Source organism: Physeter macrocephalus, chromosome 14, assembly GCF_002837175.3.
Source record: "Physeter macrocephalus isolate SW-GA chromosome 14, ASM283717v5, whole genome shotgun sequence".
Classification (NCBI taxonomy): domain Eukaryota; kingdom Metazoa; phylum Chordata; class Mammalia; order Artiodactyla; family Physeteridae; genus Physeter; species Physeter macrocephalus.
In genome coordinates, this window is record NC_041227.1 from 76,220,997 (window position 1) to 76,227,925 (window position 6,929).

A 6,929-nucleotide genomic window follows, 5' to 3' on the forward strand; every position below is an offset into this window, starting at 1 on the left:
CACTGCACCACCAGGGAAGCCCTCCCGCGTGGTATAACATTGATTGTTCTCAATTAATGTCTCGATTTGATCACTATCAACTTCAACTGGTCTACCCAACCATGGAGCATAGAACAGTGAGAAATCTCCAGCACGAAATTTCACAGACCACTTTTGACATGTTCAATCAGTCACAGCACCTTCTCCATACACTGAACAAATCTTTTTTTTGCATTTCGGTTATGTTTTTACCTTTATTGAAATAATAAAGCATAATGTGCCGAAAATGTTGCTTTTTTCCTCCCATCTTTAATATTAAAATGGCTACACGGAAATTCACCAATTTTGATAAGTCTTTTTTAAAATGTACACTGATATATGACAGCTGTCACATACAATCTAACAAACTGTTTTGAATGAAGTTAAAGAAAACTAAGTGCTACTAGAGCCATCTTATGGAAAAAACCAAATGAACCTTTTGGCCAACCCAATACTTGGGTTAAGCCCGTATCTCAGCCATGCAAGGTGAGCCCACTGGAGGTGACATGGCAGGAGCCTGGTTCCCTGATATGCCTGAGGGATGAGAAAGGAGGGGTGGGCAAGCACTGACCTTTGCACAATGAAAGGCAGCTGGCACACAGTACTACGTCCCCAAGTGTCCAGCTAATGAATCCCCAAATGTCGCCTCTCCAGCAACTCTGAGACTGCTTTGTGCACAGGGAAACTTCTATCTCCTGATTTCAGCCACTTCTGGGTTCCTGCCTATTGTTTCTCCCAAATATTTTTCTTCCCATCCTTACTCTGGACTCCTACTTATTTCTCTGCTTACAGTCCTCTCTCCCCACTTCAGTCCATCCTATGACTCAGCATCATAAAACAGAAAGCATCAACATATCCCTCCATTCTTTATAAAATGTCAACAGCGGTCCTTTGCCTAGGGTACAGTCACACACTCAAATGCCTACTGGGACAAGGCAGGAAGCGTGATTAAGTGAGGCAGGTGGGACTGACCAGGAGCCCACACAGGCCTGGCCGCAGTGAACAACTCTTTCTCAATTCCAGGTTACCCTTGTCAAGTGAGAATAAAGACCACGTGGACAGGTTTTCTTATTTTCCTGAATAAGCGGGAAATCTGGATTTTTGAATGAATTTTCCAATTTGTAATGCTGACAACTAATTTAAAATTTTGTCAAAAAACTGTGTGGGTCAGAGAAAACAATCTGTGATCTGGATGTGCCATGAGAGTTGCCAGATTGCAACCCCTGGCTTGGAGGGTCAGCTCCCTAATATGTGAGGCCTTGCTCACCCCACCACTCAGCCTTTTCTTCAAGGCTCAGGTCAAGGTTCATGACCTGAGCCCACAGATCAGACAACTCTCCTTCTAGTCCACGTACACAGCAGGCAGTCTTCACACTCAGCTAGCTGCTGAATTTCCGTTAGCAACGACCTGCCTTTCACTTCTTATCATTCAGCCCTCCCTGATTTTCAGAGGGTATGTGCCTCCTCTCCCAGTGCAAGGTCTTCTCTGACAGCTCTACAACCCACTTACCTTTGTATCTTTAAATTTCGTTAACTAATTTACTTTTAAAAAAAAGCTTTGTTGAGTTGAGACCATACAATTCACCCATTTAAAGTGTACAATTCAACAGTATCTAGAATATTCACATTAACTAACTTGTCCTTTATGTCCCACTGACTTTCAAATAGGATATGAGGTTGCTTACAAAAATAAACACAATATAAATAGGACAACTAATAAAAACAATACAGCTCCACCAAAATAGACTTTCTGAGCCACCCAAAGGAGTTACTCCGTTTGAGCATTTATTTTAGCATAAGTTCCCTGGCAGAGAAGAAAAAAGGTAAATGAGTTGTATAATTCTCATTGTCTGATAAGACAATACAGGCAAATTTCTCAAAAGAGATGCTCTTTCCCCACTAACAGTCCAAGGGGGACATTTGCATAAAGAGTCATTACATGTGGCTTTTATTGATATACAAGAGACTTTCAATCAGAACAATGCTGACATTTCTCCACTTAAGTAAATTATTGACTCAATAGATGTGTTGGCAGGAATAAAATGTTCAGTATAACACTGCAATTAAGAACACAGGCCTGGAATCATAAAATCTTAACTAATTATTAGCTGTGTAATCTTATGTAAGTTACTTTTGTCTTGGTAGGCCTTAGTTGCCTTATGTGTCAAATAGGCTTAACGACGGTTTTTCTATTAAAGGATTCTGGCGTGAGGATTAAATGAGAAAGTGGGGTTAAGGCGGGACCTACAGCATTTCTCCACTGTAAAGGTACTATTTCATCCTCTGTAATTAATAAGTGTCTTTTGAGGAGATACTTTGAGACTGTGTAAATACCCTGTTACTCCTCAAATTTTCACCCACTAGATTTAGTATGCATTGATGATTCTTACCCAAATTATTACTAGGTTGGCTACCAAATGACGCTCTTTTAATAGCATCATTCCTTCTGCAATTATTAGTTGACTTTCTACAGTTAGAAGGAGCTTTCTGAAATTAAAGAAGATCTAAATAAACAAAAAGACATTCCATGTTCATGAATCAGAAAACTCAGCATTTTTCAGATGGTAATACTTCCCCAAACTGATCAACAGATTCAATGCAATGTCTACCAGAATCCCAGCTGGCTTTCTTTTTGGCGGGGGTGGGGGGTAGGGGGAGAAGTTAACAAGCTGACTCTACATTTGATAGGGAAATGCAAGGGACCCAGAGAAGCCAAAACAATCTTGAAAAAAAAAAAAAAGAATTTGGAGGACTCACACTTTCTGATTTTAAAACTTACTTCAAAGTCACATTAATCAAGACAGCATGGTGCTGGCATAAGGATAAATATATAGATCAATGGACCAGAACTGAAAGTCCAGAAATAAACTTTTAAATTTATGGTCACTTGATTTTTGGCAAGGGTGCCAAAACAATTCAATGGGGAAAGAATAATCTTTTCAAAAAATGGTGCTGGAACAACTGGATATCCATATGTAAAAGAAGTTAGATCTCTACACCATACCATATTAAAAAAAAATGGATCAAAGACCTAAATGTATGAGCTAAAACTATAAAACTAGTAGAAAGAAACACAGGAGTAAATCTTCATGACCTTGGGTTAGGCAATGGTTTCTTAGATATGCACCAAAAACACAAGGGACAAAAGAAAATACAGATAATTGGACTTCATCAAAATTAAAAACATTTGTGCTACAAATGATGCCTTCAAGAGAGTAAAAAGACAACCTACAGAATGGGAGAAAATATTTGCAAATCATATATCTGATAAGTTACTTGTATTCAGGACATATAAAGAATTCCTACAACTCAATAATAAAAGGATCACTAGCCCAATAAAAATGTGCAAAGGATCTGGATAGGCATTTCTCCAAATAAGACATACAAATGGACAATAAGTATATGAATAGATGATCAACATCACTAGTCATTGGTGAAATGCAAATCAAAACCACAATGAGATATAATTTCACACCCAGTAGGACAGCTATCGTAAAAAAGACAGATGATAACAGGATGAGGAGAAACTGGAACATTCACACGTTGCTGGTGGGACTTGAAAATGCAAAATGTAAAGGTGGCAAAGCTGTTGCGGAAAATCAGCTCTCAGTTCCTCAAAATGTTAAACATGGAGTTACCATATGACCCAAAAAATTCACTCCTAGAGAAATCCATCCAAGAGAAATAAAAACATATATCCATATAAAAATTGGCACATGAATGCTCATAGCAGAATTATTCATAATAGCTAAATATAATAGTAGAAACAATCCACAAGCCCATCAACGGATGAATGGATAAATAAATATGGTATGTCCACACAATGAAATATTATTGGCAATAAAAAAGAATGAAATAACGATACATGCTACAACATGGATGAACTCTGAAAACATGAAGTGAAAGAAGCCAGTGTGAAAAAAACCACATATTGTATGAATCTATTCACATGAGATATTCAGAGTAGGCAGATCTACAGAGACAGAAAGTAGATTTGTGGTTGCCTGGGGTTGGGGGTGGGGTGAGGAGAACTGGGGAGTGGCTGCTAATGGGTACAAGGTTTCTTTCTGGGGTGATAAAAATGTTCTAACAGTAGACATGGTGATGGGTGCACTGCTCTATGAGTATATTAAAACCATTTACTCTAAATGGGTGAACTGTATGGTTTGTGAATTATGCCTCAACAAAGCTGCTAAAAAAGCAATATATAAACATTTAAAAAAATCAAATATATAAAAGGGAGAACTTTCTCCTCCCCTGCTTATTTATTCATATCAATGTGGACTCATGGATTCAATAGGTTATAAATCTTTGCTGTCATCATTTATTTTGATGCTCTAATCGTTCCTTATTTTGCCAGTGGGAACACTTTCAAGCTGGCTACTATGTCCTTTCTACACTCTCATAATTCTTTGAGCATTTTTTTTTTTTTGCGGCACGCGGGCCTCTCACTGTTGTGGCCTCTCCCTTCTGCGGAGCACAGGCTCCGGACGCGCAGGCCCAGCGGCCATGGCTCACGGGCCCAGGTGCTCCGCGGCATGCGGGATCCTCCCGGACCGGGGCACGAATCCGTGTCCCCTGCATCGGCAGGCGGACTCTCAACCACTGCGCCACCAGGGAAGCCCAAGAGCATTTCTTTACTGCTGTTTTCTTTCCTTTTTGCCACAAGATAGTCCAGGTTTATCCTGTATTTTCCCTTTCCCAGCCTGGAGTCAGCTATTTCTCCAAAGAGCCCTGGTTCCTTTCGGTGGAGAATAGTATTTAGAAGCCAAGATCTACATACTAGGTGTGTTCATTGCTGATGAGGTGTCAGTACTACTCTCTGCAGACAGAACTGGGAGATAGATGTATGAATATTCTTATGCATATACATACATGCATGCATATGTATACTTACCCTCACAATCTATATCCATTTCTACATCTAGCTAGACTAAAACCCACAAGCTCACCCTGATACTTCCAATTTTCAACACAATATCATAAGGCTCATTTTATCCTTCCCTCGTTCTATATCCATAACTCCTTCTGACAGTGAGAAACATGACTCTTATTAACCACAGTAAATGTACTTATTAGCTCAATCCTAGAATTTTCAGAAAGTAATTTCACAATTGCTAGCTCATGTCTCTGAGAAGCCTACTAATTAGTGTTAAATATTTATTTCGAGTTTTTTGTTTTTAGCCAGAGGGTATATAGTCCAAATACTGTGTTCAAAAGTTAATTGCGTAGGTTCTTTTTCCTCCATTTCAGTGTGGTTCTGTTATTCATTTGAATTACGGTTCAGTTTGTTTTTTGTTTGTATTCAATTCCTCCCCCAGCCTTGTTGATTTTATTTCTTGCTTCCTGCCTTTCTTCATTCTGTTTCTTTTTTTAAATAAATTTATTTTACTTATATATTTTTGGCTGTGTTGGGTCTTCGTTGCTGTGCGTGGGCTTTCTCTAGTTGCAGCGAGCGGAAGCTACTCTTCGTTGCGGTGCGTGGGCTTCTCATTGCGGTGGCTTCTCTTGTTGCAGAGCACAGGCTCTAGCCGCATGGGCTTCAGTAGTTGTGGCACGCCGGCTCAGTAGTTGTGGCTCACGGGCTCTAGGGCACAGGCTCAGTAGTTGTGGCGCACGGGCTTAGTTGCCCCACGGCATGCGGGATCTTCCCGGACCAGGGCTCGAACCCACTTCCCCTGCATTGGCAGGTGGATTCTTAACCACTGCGCCACCAGGGAAGCCCAAGAGCATTTCTTTACTGCTGTTTTCTTTCCTTTTTGCCACAAGATAGTCCAGGTTTATCCTGTATTTTCCCTTTCCCAGCCTGGAGTCAGCTATTTCTCCAAAGAGCCCTGGTTCCTTTCGGTGGAGAATAGTATTTAGAAGCCAAGATCTACATACTAGGTGTGTTCATTGCTGATGAGGTGTCAGTACTACTCTCTGCAGACAGAACTGGGAGATAGATGTATGAATATTCTTATGCATATACATACATGCATGCATATGTATACTTACCCTCACAATCTATATCCATTTCTACATCTAGCTAGACTAAAACCCACAAGCTCACCCTGATACTTCCAATTTTCAACACAATATCATAAGGCTCATTTTATCCTTCCCTCGTTCTATATCCATAACTCCTTCTGACAGTGAGAAACATGACTCTTATTAACCACAGTAAATGTACTTATTAGCTCAATCCTAGAATTTTCAGAAAGTAATTTCACAATTGCTAGCTCATGTCTCTGAGAAGCCTACTAATTAGTGTTAAATATTTATTTCGAGTTTTTTGTTTTTAGCCAGAGGGTATATAGTCCAAATACTGTGTTCAAAAGTTAATTGCGTAGGTTCTTTTTCCTCCATTTCAGTGTGGTTCTGTTATTCATTTGAATTACGGTTCAGTTTGTTTTTTGTTTGTATTCAATTCCTCCCCCAGCCTTGTTGATTTTATTTCTTGCTTCCTGCCTTTCTTCATTCTGTTTCTTTTTTTAAATAAATTTATTTTACTTATATATTTTTGGCTGTGTTGGGTCTTCGTTGCTGTGCGTGGGCTTTCTCTAGTTGCAGCGAGCGGAAGCTACTCTTCGTTGCGGTGCGTGGGCTTCTCATTGCGGTGGCTTCTCTTGTTGCAGAGCACAGGCTCTAGCCGCATGGGCTTCAGTAGTTGTGGCACGCCGGCTCAGTAGTTGTGGCTCACGGGCTCTAGGGCACAGGCTCAGTAGTTGTGGCGCACGGGCTTAGTTGCCCCACGGCATGCGGGATCTTCCCGGACCAGGGCTCGAACCCACTTCCCCTGCATTGGCAGGTGGATTCTTAACCACTGCGCCACCAGGGAAGCCCCATTCTTTCTTTCTTTGTGAAATATTAACATGGTTCCAAAGTCAGGACTGTACAAAAAGGTTATAGGAAAGTGTCATTCTCCCTCT